This window comes from Suncus etruscus, chromosome 3 (assembly GCF_024139225.1).
Source record: "Suncus etruscus isolate mSunEtr1 chromosome 3, mSunEtr1.pri.cur, whole genome shotgun sequence".
NCBI classification, from domain to species: domain Eukaryota; kingdom Metazoa; phylum Chordata; class Mammalia; order Eulipotyphla; family Soricidae; genus Suncus; species Suncus etruscus.
Genome location: NC_064850.1, coordinates 154,489,124 through 154,511,352, shown reverse-complemented (window position 1 = coordinate 154,511,352; position 22,229 = coordinate 154,489,124). Strand labels below are relative to the sequence as shown.

General features: G+C 43.3%; 1 protein-coding gene and 1 non-coding gene across 3 annotated transcripts in view; both read left to right on the top strand.

Annotated features, from left to right (window-relative positions):
- Positions 1–22,229, top strand: part of KCTD1 (potassium channel tetramerization domain containing 1) — an 802,770-nt gene that overhangs the window by 121,711 nt on the left and 658,830 nt on the right. The gene's annotated exons all lie outside the window — the stretch shown is intronic.
- Positions 1,404–1,536, top strand: LOC126005085 (small nucleolar RNA SNORA51). The gene has a single exon (XR_007494263.1). It is a non-coding gene; the product is annotated as a small nucleolar RNA SNORA51 (small nucleolar RNA).

Sequence of the window (22,229 nt, the reverse complement as noted above, 5' to 3'; positions counted from 1 at the left end):
CACCTGGCAGTGCACTTCAAACATGGGACCTGGTCTTGTGTGGATCTGAATTCATGGCAGAGAGAAAATTCAAAGACAAATGTCAGCAGTGACACCAAATAAACAGCCTTCAATTCCTGGACTCTTGGACTCTTGCTCTTGTCCCTCTGCCATTAGAAGCTCTGCTTGATTTAGGCTGTTTCCCTTGGTTTCTGTTACTTCCCATGGAAAAAGCCTATAAAATCTCATACAGAAATGGTCTCAGGGGCCCGAGAGATAGCATGGAGGTAAGGCATTTGCTTGCATGCAGAAGGTCAGTGGTTCAAATCCCGGCATCCTATATGGTCCCCTGAGCCTGCCAGGAGCGATTTCTGAGCAAAGAGCCAGTAGTAACCCATGAGCGCTGCCAGGTGTGACCCAAAAACCAAAAAAAAAGAAATGGTGTCAATTGTCACTAATTTTAGGTTTCTTCTAGGTATTCAGTGATTTAGTTTCTACCTCCTTTTTCTAAGATACCTCACTAGTTAATGCATCCACTTGTCCTTTCTTTCTCTGGAATTGTAATTTCACCTAAACCCAAAGACATGAGTACAGCCTCGGAGTACCAGCTGGCTTCCATCATGCATCCCAAAGTCAAGTTTAGTCCTGTGTTTGTTCTGCTGCATTCAAAGGCGAATCCTCTCTGAGCTCAGGAAGGCTCAAAGAAGATAGTCACTTTGCCTTCTCAAAACCACAAGGAACCTCTCAGACTTGGAGGACCTTTGCTTCCTTCCTGACCAGAAGAATACAGTGGTATGCAGCATCCCTGCTCCCCTGCACATCAGCTGTGTGATCTTGGGAAAGCTAAACAACCTCTCTGAGCCTTAGAATCTTTTTCTAAAAACTAGAGGGAGCCCCAGCTCTCAGCACCTGAAGTTCTTAGGACAATCTGAGTAAATGACAGGATTTAGTGTATAGTCTCTGTTATTTCTTCTTAGTCTAAGTCATATTTTTCAGGTGCATTCAATTCCTAAAATCTTTGCTTTTAGCCTTATTTTTTATTACTTTCTTAAATTGTTTTTATTTAAAGCATTGTGATTTACAAAGTTATTTGTAGCTGGGTTTTAGACATACAATGTTTCTGCACCAATCCCACCACCAGTGTCAACCTCCTTCCACCAATGTTCCCAAGTCCATCATCCCATTCCCCACTCACCCTCTACCCTAGCCTGCAATCACAATAGGCACCTTTTTAAGTTTTGTTGCTAAAGTAGAAAGCCTGTCTAGAGTACAGGCCAGTGTGGGGTGGGGAGGAAGGACACTTGGGATATTGGTGATGGGAATGTTGCACTGGTGAAGGGTGTATATATATATATATATATATATATATATATATATATATATATATATATAATCAAAAAAAAGAAAAAGAAAAAAAAAGAAAAGGCCTCCCAATGCTTACCACAGGCTGTGTTCTTTACACTGACTGTATAGAAAGAGGAGGTACAGTAAATGCTCCCCATATATACCTCGAACTAGGTCCTTTGCCTGGTCTGTATTGTGAATGGGGGGACAAAAAAAATATATTAAAAAACATAAAGTTTAGTTTGGGGCCGGTGCGGTGGCGCTAGAAGTAAGGTGTCTGGCTTGCCAGCGCTAGCCTAGGATAGACCACGGTTCGATTCCCCAGCGTCCCATATGGTCCCCCAAGCCAGGAGCGACTTCTGAGCACATAGCCAGGAGTAACTCCTGAGCGTTACCAGGTGTGGCCCAAAAACCAAAAATTAATTAATTAAGTTTGGGCTGGCACGGTGGTGCTAGAGGTAAGGTGATTGCCTTGCCAGCGGTAGCCTAGGATGGACCGCAGTTTGATCCCCCGGCATCCCATATGGTCCCCCCAAGCCAGGGGCAATTTCTGAGCGCATAGGCAGGAGTAACCGCTGAGCATCATCTGTATGGTCCAAAAACTAAAATAAATAAATAAATAAATAAAATAAAGTTTGATTCTCACTATGTCATTATTTTTTAATATAGATTCTTTATTTAAGCATCATGATTACAAACATGATTGTAGTTGGGTTTCAGTCATAAACAAAACACCCCCCTTCACCAGTGAAACATTCCCACCACAATGCCCCCTCCTTCCTTCCCATTCCCTGCCTGAATTCAAGACAGGCATTTTACTACAGTTATATATATATTTTTTAAATTTAGTAAGTTGTTTTTGTTTCTTTTTTAAAAGGATAAGTGTTTTTTATCTTTTTTTAAAGGATAAGTGTTTAAAAAATACAGTAGTAACGGTGTGAGAGTGGTAATCGTCATTGTTTGCATAGGTCCAGCAAAATATGGGGAAAACGGAAAAAAAGTCTTGGCCTAATTACAAGGAAGCCTCACTTCTGAAGTTTTCTGGCATAAGTCTGACGCTGGGCTCCAAGCACACCAGACTGCCCAACCCCTGAGTCATTCTCCGTGGTCCCAGTGAAACTTTTTCGCACGTTAGCTGTTGTTGGTGCCAGGTTCCTGCAGTTAAAGATTCTGGTTTCTGCTCGTTTCCCTCATGGAGTCAGGCAGATATGGAGTGTCCTCTAGTTTCACCTCACCACCAGATGAGGAGACAGCAGCCTGAAAGCAGGTTGTTGCTGTTGCTAAGTCATCTGGGTGTTAAGAGAGCACTCTTTGGAGTAAGTCAATGCCAGAGCAGTGATAGGGGCTTCCCTGGTAGAGGTTTGCCTCCTGGCAATGTTATAGAAAATTGTGATTGTTTCCACGGATGGCATCCATGGTTCAGGGGTGCAACGCTCATTCTTCTAAGGCCTGAGGCACATCATTTTGACACTCTGGCATTATTGTAGACTCCTTGGTTTTGCTATTTAGTTCCATTCTTCCTTAATATCACTACTGCCTCTGAATCCTTTTGACCTTTTTCGCCTGGTATTTCCTGTCTCCTATACCACCAATTTTGTTTTGTTTTGTTTTTGTTTTGTTTTGGGGCCACACCCAGCGTTGCTCAGGGGTTACTCCTGGCTGTCTGCTCAGAAATAGCTCCTGGCAGGCACGGGGGACCAAATGGAACACCGGGATTCGAACCACCTTTGGTCCTGGATCAGCTGCTTGCAAGGCAAATGCCGCTGTGCTATCTCTCCGGGCCCCTATACCACCAAAGTCCTTCTGACTTTAATCTGGTGCCAAGAATGTTTTAGACAAACCCCCTTTATACCATTGCATTCCTTCATGCAGTTATTTGAAATACCACATGTAAGTGATATCACACTATATTTATCTTTCTTCCGGCCATATTTATTTAATGTAATATCGTCAATAGCATCCATGTTGCAGTAAACTGCATGATTGCATCATTCCTTGCTTTTAGTCTTCTTATTCTTTTTCACATTTCCTTTTTTTGCTGCTGGACTCTTCCAGCTTTCTTGTGATTAACTTGTGATAAAAATAAATAAATAAATAAATAAATAAATAAATAAATAAATAAATAAATAAATAAATAAATAAAACCGGGCTGGAGCGATAGTAGAGTGAGCAGGGTGCTTGCCTTGCATGCAGCCAACCAAGGTTTAATCTCTGGCACCCAATATTGTCTCCCAAAATATATCAGGAGTGATCCCTGAGACAGAGCCAGGAGTAAGCTCTGAGCATGGAACTAGATGTGGACCCCCCCCCCAAAAAAAATAAGATCAATGTCAACTATGAGGGCATTGTCTGTAGGAGAAATCACCTTTCAATTGTCCCACTGCACTCTTTCAGAGTGTACTGGCCTTAATAATTGTCTCTAAAGATGTCTCCATCAGCCAGAAGGACACCTCCCTTCCTGAGAAATGTACACCTTGCTGACTAACTGAACTAGGAAGATGGGAAGCAGGAGAAGCAGAGGTGTGTTAGGTAGAGATAGTATAGAGACTATGAATGAGCACAATAGAACACATACATTGCAATATATGTATATGTATTCTGTTTGTTCTTTAGTTTCTTGTTTTTATTCTGGGACCACACCTGGCAGTGCTCAAGGACTACTCCCAGTGATGCAAAGCAGTATGTTCAGTCCAGGACGATACTCAAAGGGCTGGGCCACATAGTTTGCATGGGTCCCCGAGCACCACTAAGTGCGGTTACTCTCTACCCCTCAAGTCCCAACCCCAAAAAGAGGAACATGGGCTCCTTGTGGGGCAGCAATAGAATAAAGACAAGAGTCAGAAGACCTTACTCCAACACTCCCCTCCACACACATTGTAAGTTAGTGAGGAACTGTTTCGTTTGGGGCCCATGCCCATGTTGAGAACTTTAGGTACCAGGGAGCGAACGAAGGACTCTTCTGTACAAAGCATTGCTCAAGTCCTTTGCACTATCTCCCAAATCCTACCTTTCCCTTCCCTTCCCTGTTTTTTTTTCTCTTCTTTTCTCTTTTCTTCTTGTCACACCCAACTCTTCTCAGCACTTATCCTGCTTTTATACTCAGAGATCATTCCTGACCATGTTCAGGGGACCACATAGGATACTACTAGAGATTGAATCAGGTCAGCCACACGCAAGAAAAATGCTGTAACCTCTGTTTTATCTTTCTGATCCAAGAGAGCTCTTTTTTTCTTTATTTATTTTCCCTTTCCCCCCCCCCCCCCCACATCTGGCAATGCTCCTGGCTCTGTGTCTAGGGATAACTCCTGGCAGGATTTGGAGGACCAAATTGGGTGCCAGGATCAAAGCTGAGTTGACCACATGCAAGGCAAACACCCTATTAGCTGTGCTACCTCTCTTGGAACTCTTTTTAAGGTGGGTGTCCAAGCTTCACAAACTGGATCAGAATCCATAGAGTGAAGGCCCCAAGAATCTATCTTCAGGTAATCCTGAAGCCAGGCAAATTCATTGGGGGAACCAGTCACAAGGATCAAGAAATCATTAATAAAAAAAAAGAAATCATTAATATTTTGAGCAAAAGAGTGATGTGACTGTATTTGTTTTTAAGAAATTCTATTTTTGTGGCAGAGTGCAAAAGGAAACAGAGCAGAGAAACAGCAGGAATAAATCAGTACATTATTCTTATACTGCATCGAATTATGATAAATGAAAGCAATTGACAAATAGAAGAGGGCGAATTCATGAGCCGCTCCCAAGGTAGAAACAAAAGAACTTGATGAGTAATTAGATGTGGGTGATGGAGGGAAGAGAGTTCAAAATGATTCCACTCTTTCTATCTCAGGTTCCTAGGGAGTTGAGAGCCCTTAAGGGAGAGAAGAAATGAGGACCAAAGAGTTTGCATTGGCAGGGCAGGTAGGGGGACTCTTAGCAGAGTTCAGTGCATGGTGAGATGCCTGTGAGCAACAAGAGGATCAGAGAACAGGGCAGTGAGAAGTGGGCTCTGGGAGCGGGAGGGAGGGAGGAGAAACTGAGTCTAAATCTATGTCTCTGGAGTGGTGGGCAGAAAAAGGGAAGCCCAGGGGGAGTTTATAGAGGGAATCTTGCCTCTAACCAGATATTACTAACTGGAGGAAGGTGGTGGCGTGAACACCAAGAAGAAAGAGTTGAGTGGGAAAAATAACAAGATGGAGGTAGGAGTTTCCAGAGTAAATGCGAATGTGCAGGACCCAAGAAAGAGCTAATAGGGATAGGATGCAACCTGACCACCAGGGATGGTAAGTCTGAGGCCATTGGCAAGTCAAGGGAAAGAAACTGAGATGCGTGAAGATCTAGAACCAGACCACAGCTAGCTGAGAAATGTTTCAGAAGTGAGGATGCAAGGAAAGTTGAAAAAAGAAAAAAGAAAAAGAAACCGGAACTATAGCACAGTGGTACGTAGTTTGTCTTGCACGCAGCCAACCCAGGAGGGACACTGGTTTGATTCCCGGCATTATACATGGTCCCCAAAGCCTGCCAGGAGCTATTTTTGAGTGCAGAGCCAGGAGTAACCCCTGAGCATTGCCAGGTGTGACCCCCCCCAATAAAATAAAGAAAAAAAATTCCTTTTTTTTTTTTTGGTTTGGTCACACCTGGCAGAGGTGCTCAGGGGTTACTCCTGGCTCGTCACTCAGAAATTGCTCCAGGGGCCGGAGAGATAGCATGGAGGTAAGGCGTTTGCCTTTCATGCAGAAGATCCGTGGTTCAAATCCCAGCGTCCCATATGGTCCCCCCGTGCCTGCCAGGAGCAATTTCTGAGCATAGAGCCAGGAGTAGCCCCTGAGCACTGCCGGGTGTGACCCAAAAACCAAAAAAAAAAAAAAAAGAAATTGCTCGTGACAGGCTCTGGGGACCACATGGGATGCCAGGAATTGAACCACCATCTATCCTGGGTTGGCTGTGTGCAAGGCAAACGCCCTACCACTTTGCTATTTCTCCAGCCCAAGAACAAATTCCTTTTGAGAACTTGGGATTGGAAAAGAGAGTCAGGGTAGCAGCCAGGAAGGAAATGGACATGGGGCAGAAGATGGCCCCAAGGCCTGGAGCCCTGGGTGCAACCCCCAGCACTACCTGGCAGTGCCCAGGTGCTACTTCCAAGTCTGCTAGAGGGGTCCTGAGCGCTGCCAGGTATAATGCAACCACCCCACCTAACCCTTGTCCTCCCCCCAAAAGAAAAAGTCCATAGAAGGTGCAAAGGTTCTTATTGTTTGTTTTTATTTTGGAGCCAACCCAGTGATACTTGGTGTTACTAGGGTTACTCCCAGCTCTGAACTCAAGAATTACTCCTGGCAGTGCTGGAGGCACCTGAAGGGTTCCTGGGGATCAAACCCTGTTGAGTCATATGCAAGGCAAACACCCTACCTTATGTACTTTCCACTCTGGCCCCAGTACAGATTTTTTACTTTTATTTGTGTGGGACCAGTACCTCACTCACAATCTAGACCTGAGTCACTTCTCTGGCTCTCATTTCCCCCCCTAAACACACACTTTTTTTTTTGGTGTAGGCAAATTGGACCAGCTGTGCTTGGGCCTTAATCCTTGATCTGTGCGCAGGGGTCCTACCTGGCAGTGTTTAGGGTACCATACGAAATGTGGCAGCTTAAACAAGGGCTGGCCACATGAAGGGCAATGTCTTAACCCATATATGATCTCTCCAGCCCTCTGTCTCTCTTTTGTTTTTTGTTTTTGTTTTTGTTTTTGTTTTTTTAGATTTTTGGGCCACACCCGGTAATGCTCAGGGGTTACTCCTGGCTATGCGCTCAGAAGTTGCTCCTGGCTTGGGGGACCATATGGGACACCGGGGGATCCAACCGCGGTCCGTCCAAGGCTAGCGCAGGCAAGGCAGGCACCTTACCTTTAGCGCCACCGCCCGGCCCTTCTGTCTCTCTTTTGTAACTTTTTGTTTTGATTTTTAGACATGTCCAGCAGTGCTTTCGGACTTCTGACTCTTGCTTGAGTGCTGCTGCCCACATGCAGTCAGTCGAACTATCTCTTCAACTTTAGGTCACAAGCTGAAGTCCTTAGCCCTTACTCCTATTTCTGTGCTTAAGGTCATTCCTGACAGGTTTAGGGACCCTATGGGTACCAAGGATTGAATTCAAGTTGGTTTCATACAAGTCAAGTATCTGTACTAACTCTTTGGGCCCCAAAATGACGCACCTTCACATAAATAATTTTATGTAGTTTTGATTTTTCTTTCCTTTTTTTTTTTTTTTTTTTTTTGTAGTTTTTGGGTCACACCCGGCAGTGCTCAGGGGTTATTCCTGGCTCCAGGCTCAGAAATTGCTCCTGGCAGGCACAGGGGACCATATGGGATGCCGGGATTCGAACCGATGACCTCCTGCATGAAAGGCAAACGCCTTACCTCCATGCTATCTCTCCGGCCTGTAGTTTTGATTTTTCTACTTCTATAGGCCTTTTATCATTAGAAATAGTTTATTGGGGCTAGAGTGCAGTTGGTAGGGTGCTTGACTTGCACACGGCTGATCCAGATTTGGTCCTTAGCACCCAATATGATTCCCTGAACCCCACCAAAAGTTATCCCTGAGCACAGAGCCAGGATTAAGTCCTGAGTAGTGTTGGATATGACCTTCTGCCCCCAACAAAAAAAAAAATTGTTTTGTTTTGGTCATTTCTGGCTGTGCTCAGAACTTAACTCCTGGCTCTGTAATCAAGAATCACTCCTAGAGCATGGAGGTAGGGCATTTACCCTGCATGCAGAAGAATGGTGGTTCAAATCCTGGCATCTCATATGGTTCCCCGAGCCTGCCAGGAGCGATTTCTGGGCGTAGAGCCAGGAGTAACCCCTGAGCGCTGCCAGGTGTGACCAAAAACAAAACAAAACAAAACAAAACAAAACAAAACAAAACAAAAAAAGAATCACTCCTGGCAGACTTGGGAAAACATATGGGGTGCTAGGGATTGAACCTGGGTCATCTATGTACAAGGTAAATGTCCTACCCATTTATCACTCCAGACCCTAAAAATATGTTATAGGAAAATTAATTTCTAGCAATATATTTGCTGAGGATATAGACTGAACAAAATAAGCTGATACTATTTCTTCAGTCTGAATATTTGAGAACAATCATATCTATTGATACAATCTCATGTGCTTGCAATGTCAAAACACTAATGCCAAGTTTACAAGTGAGCTTACATGGTGTTTATAAAAAGGGATGCAGTGATAAGAATGAGGCTCAAAACCCACACCCCTTACATAACCTTATTTCAAGACGTGTTGCAAATAGGGTGTGACCTATTAATCCTCACAACAGCTCAATAGCAATGAAAACAACAGCAAATATTTCTGAAGTTCTGACTATATTGGAGGCAATGTATTAAATGCTTAAATATATGGACCTATCTAATAACTCAATCTTTTTTTGTTTTTGTTTTTGGGCCACACCCAGCAGTGCTCAGGGGTTATTCCTGGCTCCAGGCTCAGAAATTGCTCCTGCCAGGCACGGGGAACCATATGGGACACCGGGTTTCAAACCGATGACCTCCTGCATAAAAGGCAAACGTCTTACCTCCATGCTATCTCTCTGGCCCCTATATTTCTTGATAAAAATAGTTTATTTAAGCACCATGATTACAAACATGTTAGTAATTGGGTTTCAGCCATAAAACGCAACCCAGTGCAACTTTCCTGTCACCAATGTCTCCCTTCCTCTATTTCCCCATACCTGAACTGTCTTCAAGACAGGCATTGTATTTCTCTCTTATCATTGTCATGGTACTTGTTAGTGTAGTTATTTCTCTAACTGCAGTTACTATTCTTTGTGATAAGTTTCATATCATAGGCAGGTCCTTTTTTGTTTGTTTGTTTGTTTGTTTTTGAGCTATATCTGGTAGTGTTCAGGTCTTACTCCTGGCTCTGTATTCAGGAACTACTGATGATGGTGCTCAGAAAATCAGGGATCAACTTGGGTCAGCTGCACACAAAGCAAGCACCCTTCCTACTGTATTGCTCTAGCCTCCATGACTAATTTTTTGTTTGTTTTGTGGCTACACCTGGCAATGCTTTGAAGTTACTCATGGCTCTGCACTCAGAAATTACTCCTGATGGTACTCAGGGAACCACATAGGATGCCAGGAGTTTAACTTGGGTTGGCTGTGTGTAAGGCAAGTACCTTGCCAACTGTACTATTTTTCCAGCCTTGGCATAATAGTTTCTGGTAATAAAAATGAGATTATGGGGGCCGGAGAGATAGCATGGAGGTAAAGCATTTGCCTTGCATGCAGACAACGGTGGTTCGAATCCCGGCATCCCATATGGTGCCCAGAGCCTGCTGGGGCAATTTCTGAGCGTAGAGCCAAGAGTAACCCCTGAGCGATGCTGGGTGTGATCCAAAAACAAACAAACAAACAAAAAAATGAGATTATGGTTCTCTAGGGTAGAGGTAAAGGAGTGAAAGGCTGGTAACTAACGAGTTCAAGATAATTGCCAGGAGAAATGAAAATGTGTTCTGTAGTGGGGAAAGGGATCACAAATATGATCGTATCAAATTTTAGGAAACGGGAGAAGCCCCCTATTATTGAACTATTGGTTCCCAGCAAGGATCAGCTGTGGAAGGGGGTTTCCCACACTTTCAGACAGAGCTTTAGACAAGGATCTCATTGCAGAAGACGCCTGGAAAGGAAAGTGCTTCCAGAAGTTTATAACTTGCTAATGAGAATGAGCTCCTGAAGAAGGCTGTACCTAGGGTAAAGTTTCTTGGGGTTAAGGTTGTGGGGAGGAGGGGAGATTTTTTTAATTTATAGATGAGGATCCAGGGGTTGTGATTTATTCCCGTTTATACAGCTAGTTAGCTGCAAAACTAGGATTAGCACATGATTCTTTTACATCAGCACGATTAGCTAACAGAGGCAGTTCAGGTTTTTCTCAAATTCCGCCTCACCCCCAGGCACTAGAGTCTGGCTAACACAAAGGAATGACTTCCAGTTCTTTAAAAGACTTTCACTTGGTTGAGAGATAGTACTGTTGAAAAGATGCCTTCCTTGCAGCCAGCTGACCTAGATTGAATCCCCAGCATCACAAATGAATGACTCCTTAGCATTGAGCCAGGGGTAAGCCCTAAATACTACCAGGTGTGGCTTAAAAACCTAAAAAAGTAAATAAATCACAAAAAGCATTCATCAATCACCTTCCATTGCCCAGGTGTTCTTAGGTGATAAAAAGTTAAAAATAAATAAAAACAAAGTCAATCCCATATTCTTAGATATAATATGAGGTTGGTTGGAAGATTTAGGTGAATACCCAGCACACCATCTTCTGAAGATCCTAAAAGGGAGAGAAGATTAGAATTACTAGAGGCAGTTTCAGCAAGTCTGTACAGGTGCAGAATTGCAAAGACATCATGGAGAAGAAATTGATCCACCTTCAGAGAATGGAAAGGAAGAGTTCAGGATAAAATATCTGCATGGAAAGCACAGCACAACATATGCACGGACACAAGAAAAAAGTTAAATAGTTCCCCTCTTCCTCATCCATGACCTCATGTTAAGTGCACCAATCAATCCCACACAGTCTACAAAGAGACTTAAATTCACCTCCCATAGTAAGTACAATGGAAGTGATGGAAGTGAACATTCCATACACAGCATTTTCACAAGAGAATTAAGACCCAGTTTCAGTGAGTGGAAAACCACACTTCTAAGCACTTTCTAACCAACACTGTAATTTTAAAACAGCCACCTAAATTGGTTCAGCAGTAACCTGCTGGCTTTATCAAACACTATCTCAGGAATCCAAGAAACACACACACCTCTGCAACACTGGCCACAGCCCCATCCATGATGGATAGCAAGGCGAAAACAGCACTGATGAAAACTTAGTAAGAACAGTTACTTCCATATAAGAAAAATGATTGGTTCTCTCTCATCTTTGATTGATTTTTGTCCAGCTGTAATTGGAAGAGTATAATTTTATCCTAAGTTAGAGGTGGTCCAGAGCCAAAGGAGGATGTAGTCAGAGGTAAGTATGCTTGGAGCAGAAAAGGGGTGCAACCTCTGCTCTCCACACTCCAGGACCTGACCTTCGGGAACCTTCAGACCTCATTACTGACAGCAATGACACACTGATGTTCTTAACTCAGGCTGTGGGAATCACTGCACACTTAAATACAGACATAAATATAACTTTAATGGCTGGGGAGAGAGCATTTGCCTTGCAGACTGGGTTCCATCTCCAACATCTACTAAGGCTCCTGAGCACCCACAGTCGGATGGATATCTCAAAAACAAAATAAATAAATAAACCTATAAATAAATACATCTCTAACCTCTTTAATACAGGAAGTCTCTTCTCACCCTTCCTTTCTTATCCCACCTTTGTTGCTGGCTTCCCTGTCCCCTGTACTTGGCTTAAATGATAGCCCACTCCCCTGCTTCTCCAGAGATAAACCTACAGTAGAGCTAGGTTGGTTAATTTAAATTATTTATTCACTTATTTATTTTGGACTCTGTGGGGGGTGATCATAAACAGCAGTGCTCGGGGTTTACTTCTGGTTCAGTGTTCACTCCTGATAAAGCTAGGGATTCCTGTGGGGTGCCAGATATTGAACCCATATTGGCCTACACATGCTCTACTTGATGTATTATCACTCTGACCCTTAATTTAAATTATTTAACACTTTACTGGAGATAGAGGGCAGAAACTTCATTGGCCTTAGCCTGTGTGCCCCCAAGTCCTATACACCAAAGCATCGCCTGAATCATTATGGGAGTTTAGAAGTCATTACTGAGAGGGGCAGTCAAGTGCAGTGTGGAGAGTAGAACAGTGGCTTCCAGGGCCAAGGTCGAGGAGTTTGGAAAAGGGGACAGTACCTGGTGCACTGGGGGTTCAGTCTGGGGACAGAACAGCAGTATTCTAGATATGGCAGTGGGTGGTGATGGTTGCCCCAAACTATGAGTGTACTTAGTCTTACTTATCTGGACACATAAAATGATTAAGATTGAAAAATTTGGAGACGGAGAGATAGCATGGAGGTAAGGTGTTTGCCTTGCATGCAGAAGGTCAGTGGTTCAAATCCCGGCATCTTATATGGTCCCCCGAGCCTGTCAAGAGCGATTTCTGAGCGTAGAGCCAGGAGTAAACCCTGAGCGATGTTTTGCATACTTTGTTATAATTTTTTTTTAAAATAGAGTGGAGTCATGAGAGAGCTTTGCAGCTCCAAATAAAAATATAATAAAAAATCTAAATGCCTGGGACTTGAGTGATAATATAATAGTTAGGAAACTTGCTTGCAAGTTTAGATCCCCGTGTCACATGTGATTCCCTCTGCAGTATCAGGAATGATCCCCTGAGCATAGACCTAAGACACTAGAGAATGGCCTCAGCAACCCGTAAAATAAAATAAAATTAAACTTTTTTTATCTCAGGCTTCTTTAATTTCCCTATAGGTAGGATGCCTGGTCCAGAGTTTTCCAAAGTGAGAACTTCAAATATCTTCCTAACTTAGTTAATTTCCATGTCTATGTTTCAATTCATTATTTTATTTCTTCAATTTGGGAGCAGATCTCACTAAACATAAATTGGAATAGTACTTGAGCATCTGGATATATTTTATAAATAAAAAGACTTCTAGTGAAGAAGCTTCATAAATTTTGTGTTCCTGTGTTTCATGGTAAAGCATTTTTAGAGCCCATTGGAGGGTGACTATGTACAGGTTGGGGCCCACCCTGGCTGTGGGCCCCTTGAGGACTATGTGGAGTCTGTCTGTCTACTCTGTCCCACAGCCAGGAGCAGGCCTGCACAGGATCATGTCTCACTTGGCTGTGGTAGAATGAAAGACTCACAGCTGCTGATGCTTAGCAGCTGTCCCAAGATGCAAGGACATTCAGCCCATGTCAGCCATGCTGCTGGGACAGGAAATTCCCAGGATCTTTCATTCTCTTCCTTCCCCAAAGCCATTCATTCTCTTTCCTCTTCTATGTCTTGTTCTTTGTTTTTGTTTTCTGGGGCCACACCTAGGAGTGCTTAGAGTCTACTCCCAGGTCTGTGCTCTGGGGCCATTCCTGGTGGTGCTCAGAGATTGTATGTAGTACCAGGGATCAAACCAAAGTCAGCCAACTGCAAGGCAAGTCATTACCCTAGTACTACCTCTTTGAATCGCATTCAAATTTCTTCTTCTACTTCTTTTTCTCCTTATACCTCTGTCTTCTTCTCCTTCTTCTTCTCCTTCTTCTCCTTCTTCTTCTTCTTCTTCTTCTTCTTCTTCTTCTTCTTCTTCTTCTTCTTCTTCTTCTTCTTCTTCTTCTTCTTCTTCTTCTTCTTCTTCTTCTTCTTCTTCTTCTTCTTCTTTTTGGCTTTTGGCTTTTGGGTCACACCAGCAGCACTCAAGAGTTACTCCTGACTCTATGCTCAGAAATCAATCCTAGCAGGCTCAGGGGACCATATGGGATGCCAGGATTCAAACCACCAACCTACTGCATGCAAGGCAAATGCCTTACCTCCATGCTATCTCTCCAGCCCCCTTATTCCTTTCTCTTCCTTTTTGGGTATATCAACATGTGGAATGTTAGGTTTGGGTCACACTCTTGCGATTATTTCTGGCTAAGTGGGCAATCAAACTGAAATCATCTCTTCCAGTTTTTCTATCTTTAAAATAAGGACACTGAACTACTAAATTTCTAAATTTTTTTTGTTTGTTTTTGAGTCATACCTGGCAGCGCTCAGGGGTTCCTCCTGGCTCTAAGATCAGAAATCGCTCCTGGCAGGCTCAGGGGACCATATGGATACCGGGATTCGAACAACCGTCCTTCTGCATGCAAAGCCTTACCACTGTGCTATCTCCCCGGCCCCTAAATGTCTAAATTTTTAGTGCCAGGATTCCTTCCAAATGTCCCATACCAGGTAGAAATTCTTTTTATTGTTCATTGTTAGTTTGGAATTAAACCTGAATAAGCCACATACTAAACAAGCTCAGTACCCACTATATTATCTCTCTGGCTATTTGAATGAAAGTAACTCATTTCGTTGTTTCAGATTCAGGTTGAATTCTGAGGTCTTGGCTTGATCTTTTCAGTCATGAGCAAACTATCAATACTTCTTCTAGGATACCAGCAGCCACGTAGCATAGTTGAGTTCACTTATAAGGCTGCCACTGTTGTAGTAATTGGTACAAAAGGTGGCCTGTTTGGGACTAACAAAAAGAAAATTGACATAAAATTGTCACTGAGGTTTGCAGGTTGTGGGCTAGTGTCAAGTCTGTGTTTGATTCAGCCCAATGCTGACCTTGCAGCTAAACAGTCCAAGCGAAAGTCCCCAAAGTCCCTGGGGGTAACTTTCCAGGATGTTATTTTCATAAAAATAGCACCTATTATTTTGTGCTCAGGATGCTAAGGCTCAAACTCATCCAAGAAGCACAAGTTCTATTCCTTTGAGACCTATGTAGCCTGGCTCTGCTCCTGCCTCTGGACTGTTTACAGCAAATCAGATTTCTTTTTTTATTTTATTTTATTTTGTTTGTTTGATTTTTGGGCCACATCCAGTGACGCTCAGGGGTACTCCTGGCTATGCGCTCAGAAATCACTCCTAGCTTGGAGGACCAGATGGAATGCCGAGGGATCGAACCATGGTCCGTCCTAGACTGGAGAGCACAAGGCAGACACCTTACAGCTTGCGCCACCGCTCCAGCCCAGCAAATCAAATTTCTATAAATCTGTAAACTGATAGGGTTGAGCAAGAACCTTGATTTGGGACCAGCATGGTGGCGCTAGAGGTAAGGTGTCTGCCTTGCCAGCGCTAGCCTAGGACGGACCGCGGTTCGATCCCCTGGCATCCCATATGGTCCCCCAAGCCAGCAGCGACTTCTGAGCGCATAGCCAGGAGTAACCCCTGAGTGTTACCGGGTGTGGCCCAAAAACAAAAAAAAAAAAAAAAAAAAAAAAAAAACCTTGATTCATTCATAGGTGCATTTAATCTTAGCTTATTCAGTAGAAGCTACAGGTAACTCATCTTCCCAGAAATAATTTAACTTAAAGATTGGGAGGATAATTTAGCTGATTATGTGTCTTCACTGCTTCCTAAGATATAATCCACCATGCAAAATATAAAATTAATATGTGTGCTAATAGGGGCCCTTCCCAGCAATGGTAAAGGGGCCATGTGGTAATGAGGTTCACACATACTGGATGTGCACCTTACCACTTGAACTATCGCCCTTACCCAATTAAATGGCTTTAGTATATTCACAGATGGTGCAACCATCACACACTCTATTTGAGATCACCTCACAAAGGGTGTGTGTGGGAGAAAGGCCTCTACCCTCTACGCATCTCTTCTTTCTGCTCCTTAACTCACTGTCCACTGAATTACTTTTTGCTTCTCTAGCTCTGTCATTTCTGGGCATTTTTACATTTATAGGATCATATAAGGTGTGATTTGGGGGGATAAACCTATGTTAAAACAAAGATGTTAAAAAGCATGCTAAATTAAATTAATTTCTAAATCACAAAGATTTTCCAAAGAAATTGCCATTGTGTCTGACAGCTTCATGCTAACAAGGATCCCTCTGGGGCTGTAATTTGCTCTGCTCTGCCCCTAGTGCAACATGTCGGACATTCTGGGAAGCCATGGACTTACTCCCTTTCTAGCTCTGACTTTCAGAAGATGCTGGGGTCAGCCAGATATAGGGAACAATATGTAAGATGACTCAGTGGTGCGTGTTTTGCAGAAGAGAGGCCCTGGTTTGATCCCCAAAACCATATAGCACTACAGGGAGCAACTTCCTGTAGGCACAGAGCTACGAGTAGCCCCCAGTACTACAACCCTGGTTTCTTTAGGAAAATTTAATAGAAGAAACTATAAGTGACTTTCTGTTATTTACCTCCTTTAACACCTCAACTTTCAGCTTTTCACACCTCTACATTATCCCAGAGACCTACATTAAAAGTAACTATAAGTGGAAGCTGGAGAGATATTACAGGCTGAGTGCACCTTGCACACAGCTGACCCCATTTTTATTCCTTGTACTGCAATATGAACTCTAGAGTACTGCCAGAACTGATCCTTGAGCAACAATAGGTGCTCCTCAAAAAGAATAACCAAAATGGGGATTCAGGGTGTGCCTTAGCAGTGAAGCACATGCCATACATGTTTAAGAACTGGGTTAAATTTTGGAACTTGGGGTGAGGTGACTGAAATGTAAAATGAAGATTGCATTAGTATCTCATGCTGCTATATAAGAGACTATTATTCTGGGGTTGTCTGCTTCGCTCATGCACCCTATATCATTTCCCAATCTCTTAAGAAAAGCTACTTGACTTTTTATTTTATCTGAAGTTTATCCAATGCCCAATGCAATGCCTCCAAAAGAAATTGCTGAAAGAAAGACAGAATGAAGGAAAATAAAGAAAAGATGTATAGGAAGGAAAAAGAGAAGGGAACCTTGTGACCTGTGTAGCATAATTATACGTAGAAGTTAAGCTGCAAGACCCTCTCAATATTAGGTGGTTTGTTTTTCAGATTCACGATTTACTCTGAAGGAATTGACTCTGTCCCTTCAAATTCATCAAACAGGAAAGGTAAAGACGTAAATAATGGAAACATTTGTGGAAATCCCAGAAAGATAACTCAAAGGCTTAAAGCACCTGCCTTACAAGTATATGGTCATAAATAATCCCCAGAGTGTCACACATGCCAAGTGTAATCAAATAGCCTGACAGCTAGGCTGACTGCTATATCCATGTGATTTCTCAGTTTCAGTCCCCTGAGCCACTAGTAGCACATGGTACCACCAGGTATGACCCCAAACCCAAAAATAAAATATTAATTAAAAGGGAGCATAACTTCTGGCAAAAACTACAAATAAAATGAGTATGCAAATAGCTGAAAAAATCTTTAAAATGGCAAATGACTGGGGCTGTAGCAATGGCGCAAGCTGTAAGGCGTCTACCTTGCATGTAGTAGCCTAGGACAAATTGCAGTTCAATCCCCGAGTCCAATATGGTCCCCCAAGCCAGGAGCGATTTCTGAGTGCATAGCACGTCACCAAATGTGACCGAAAAACAAAAAACAAACAAACAAAAAAGGCAAATGACTGTAAGGAGATATTGGCACATTATATATTAGACAAAGGACTTGTACCCAAATTATACAACAGAAAACAAACAAACATGGGGCCGGAGAGACAGCATGGAGGTAGGGTGTTTGCCCTGCATGCAGAAGTATGGTGGTTCAAATCCCATCATCCCATATGGTCCCTCAAGCCTGCCAGGAGCCATCTCTGAGGGTAGATCCAGGAGTAACCCCTGCCGGGTGTGACCCCAAAACCCAAAACAAACAAACACAAAAAACTCAAACAACCCTATCCAAAAATGGGTAGAGAACCTGAATGGACTTGTCTCAGGAAAAGACATAAATAGCCAACAGGCACATGGGAAAATTCCCAATATCACTTATTAGGGAACTGCAAATCAATCCCAAAATGAGATGACACCTCAAACATCTGAGAATAGACCATCTCTGAAAGACAGGAGCAGCAAGTGTAGAGGGAAAAAAACAAACCTAGTTTACATTTGTTAAAATGTGGCCTTGACCTGCTTCCAATCCCAAATGAGGTCCTGAAAACTTCTGAGACCATGCCTGAGCACAAAGCTATGAAAAAAAGGCAGTGCTCAAACCCTTGACCTTGCCAAAAGGATGTAAATTGGTGCCACCTCTATAGAAAATAGTACAAAGATTCCTTAAAAAATAAAAGTGGGATTGGGGTAGAATTGATAGTAGAGCAGGTAGGGAGTTTGATTCCTGGAATTCCATAAATTCCTGAGTGCAGAGCCAGAAGTAAACCGTGAGCACTGCTGGATATAGCCCCCTAAACAAAACAACCCCCTGATAAAAAGTCCATGAATATAACTCAAGTGGTAGAACATATGTCCAGCATATGCCGAACCCTGATTTTGATCCCCAGCACTTCATGGTCTCATAAGAATTGATTGGCATAGTCTTGGTAGTCTCCAAGAACTGCCAGATCTAAGCAAAGCACCTGGAGACTGACCACATAACTACTATCGCCTCATGAGACTGAGCATGACTAGTAATTAGTTCCAGGGCCTCCAGCATAGCTGGTCCCTGTTAAATAAATAAATAAATAAATAAATAAATAAATAAATAAATAAATAAATAGAGGCTGGAGAGGTGGTGCAGTAGTACGGCATTTGCTTTACACACGACTGAACCTAGGACGAACAAGGTTTGATACCCAGCATCTCAGATGGTCACCCAAGTCAGGAGAGATTTCTGAGTGCATAGCCAGGAGTAACCCCTAAGCATCACAGGGCATGGCCAATAAATAAACAAATAAATAAATAGGGCCAGAGAGATAGCATGGAGGTAGGGCGTTTGCCTTGCATGCAGAAGGACTGTGGTTTGAACCTCGGCATACCATATGGTCCCCTGAGCCTGCCAGGAGCGATTTCTGAGTGTAGAGCCTGGAAGAACCCCTGAGCGATGCTGGGTGTGACTCAAAAACAAAAAACAAACAAAAAAACCCAATAAATAAATATAGGAGCTAGAGAGAGAGCATAGTAGGTAAGGCACTTGCCTTGTTGAAGGTTAACCTGGGTTCCATCCCTGTGGAATATCACCAGTGATCCCTGAGCAAAGAGCCAGAGTAATAAGCCCTGAGTACCTGAGTGCATCACCAAAAACCACTAAAAATTTTCTTTTTACAAAAAATTTTAAATAAAAATAAAAATGGAGGGGACTGGAGCAATAGCAGTGGTAGGGCATTTACCTAGCAGGCTACCGACCCGGGACAGACTCGTGTTTGATCTGGGTGTTGCCCAAAATTAATTAATTAATTAATTAAAAAAGGAAACATATAGTCTAATAACAACTCCTAGATATTAGAAAACACTAAGTTTAAAGAATATTTGCACCCCCATGTTCCAAGCAGCACTACTCATTATAGGCAAGACATGGACATGATCTAATTGCCCATTCATGATTGAATTAATAAGTTGTGGAATACTGTTAATAAGAATGAAGTTTTATCCTTTGGAGTAACATGGATGGAACTCAAGATCAATATGCTAAGTGAAGTTAGAATGCAAAAGACAGGGGCCGGGTGGCACTAGAGGTAAGGTGCCTGCCTTGCCTACGCTAGCCTGGACGGACCACGGTTCGATCCCCCGGCGTCCCATATGGTCCCCCCAAGCCAGGGGCGATTTCTAAGTGCTTAGCCAGGAGTAGCCCCTGAGCATCAAACGGGTGTGGCCCAAAAACAAAAACAAAAACAAACAAACAAAAAAAGAAAGCATAAATAACATAAAAGCAGGGGCCGGGCGGTAGCGCTAGAGGTAAGGTGCCTGCCTTGCCTGCGCTAGCCCTGGATGGACCGTGGTTCGATCCCCTGGTGTCCCATATGGTCCCCCAAGCCAGGAGCAACTTCTGAGCGCATAGCCAGGAGTAACCCCTGAGCGTTACCGGGTGTGGCCCAAAAACAAAACAAAACAAAACAAAAAAGAATGCAAAAGACAAATACAAGATGGTGGGACCAGAGCAATAGTGCACGCGGTTGACCTAGGAAGGACCTGGGTTTAATCCCTGGCATTCCATATGGTTTCGCTAGCCAGGAGCGATTTCTGAGCGCATAGCCAGGAGTAAACCCTGAGCATCACCGGGTGTGGCCCAAAACAAAAAACAAACAAACAAACAAAAAATAAGTACAAGACGTTTTCTTTTTTTTTTTTTTTTTGGTTTTAGGGCCACACCCGGCGGTGCTCAGGGGTTACTCCTGGCTATCTGCTCAGAAATCACTCCTGGCAGGCTCGGGGGACCATATGGGATGCCCAAATTCGAACCACCTTTGGTCCTGGGTTGGCTGCTTGCAAGGCAAACGTCCTACTGCTGTGCTATCTCTCAGGCCCCACAAGATGGTTTCACTATTTATGGACTATAAAGAAAATGTAATAAAATCAAACAAAAAAATTAAACCAAACTGAAAATCTTATGAGATTTACGATAGAAAAAGGAGATAGAAGTGAGGATACAGCCGGAGAGATAGCATGGAGGTAAGGCGTTTGCCTTTCATACAGAAGGACGGTGGTTTGAATCCCGGCATCCCATATGGTCCCCTGCGCCTGCCAGGGGTGATTTCTGAGCATAGAGCCTGGAGTAACCCCTGAGCACTGCCGGGTGTGACCCAAAACAAACAAACAAACAAACAAAGAAGTGAGGATGCAATTGGATAATAGTGAATGGCACTGGAACTAGAACTACGGTGGTATAAACACTCATAGAGATATGAAGCTTCATTCCCAAAGTCAACATACCATTTTAAGCCAATGGTTAATCAATAAATATTTTATTTTAGATAAATGGCAAAGTACTAAGATACTTGTTTTTGTTTTTGTTTTGCTTTTGGGGCCATACCCTGTGATGCTCAGGAGTTACTCTTGACTATGTGCTCAGAAATCGCTCCTGGCTTAGGGACCATATGGGACACCGAGGGATTGAACCAAGGTCCATCCTAGGTTAGCTCATGCAAGGCAAACACCATGCCCCTTGTGCCACTGCTCCAGCCCCACAATCCTAAAATAATTTGCATATTCAAGGTCTTGTGTCTATTGGAGAAGTTGTCTCTGAGAACAGGGTGATTTAAAAAAATCTTTTTTGGGGCCGGTGCCATGGCGCAGGGTGTAAGGTGTCTGACTTGCACACACTAGCCTAAAATGGACCTCAGTTGGATTCCCCAGCATCCCATATGGTCCCCCAATCCAGGGGCGATTTCTGAGTGTATAGCCAGGAGTAACCACTGAGCATCACCGGGTGTGGCCCAAAAAGAAAAATAAAATCAAACAAACAAAAAAAACTCTCTTATTTAGGGGCTGGAAAGATCATACAGCAGGTAGGGCATTTGCCTTGCCCATTATTAACCCAGATCCTCAGCTTCTCCATGTGTCCCACAAGCAAAGCCAGGCATAATCCTTGAATACAGAGCCAGTAGTTACCCCTGAATACCTCCAGGTGTGGCCCTAAAATGAACAAACAAACAAACAAACAAACAAAAAGACATGTTGAAGGGGGCAGAGAGCTAGTACAGCAGCCAGGGTGCTTGCCTTGCACTCTGCCAACCTGAATTTGACCCTCAGAACCACTCATGGTTCTCTGAGCACCACCAGGAGTGATTTCCAAGTGCAGAGTCTGAATTAACCCAAATGAGGCCTCCAAAACAAACAAAGCCAAAAAAGCTTATTAAGAGTCCAAGTGGAGGCATTGAGTTGAGTGTTGGTCAACAGAGACCAGCACTGGCTGACCAATTCACTGAAGAGCAGGTTGCAGAACTCAGAGAAACCTTTTTGTGGTCTGATAAGGATGATGATAAGCAAGAAGAAGAAAGGAATTGGGAACTGTAACAAGGTTCCTTAGGCAGAATCCCACAGAGGCAGAGTTACGGAACATGATTAATGATTAAGATGCTGATGTTAACTGCATAACTGACTTCATAGGACACTGATGGAAAAAAAGAAAAGACCCGGACAGCAAAGAACTTAGAGAAACAAGTCTTGTATTTGAGGAAGCTGCACTGGCTGTATCAGTGCAGCAGTCTGCAGAATAACCAACCTTGGAGAGAAGCTAAAAGACGAAGGGGTCGAGGAAATGATCAAAGAAGCACAGAGAGATGGTGACAGTTAAGTCCTTGCTAACAATTTGTGCAGATGGTGACAGCATGTAAACACACTGTCTAGAATATCTTCAATTTCTCATACAAAATGAGAAGTTCACCCATAGAATTTAACCATATATGGGCCGGAGAGATATCATGGAGGTAGGATATTTGCCTCATAAGCAGAAGGATGGTGGTTCGAATTCCAGCATCCCATATGGTCCCCGAGTGATTTCTGAGCACAGAGCCAAGAGC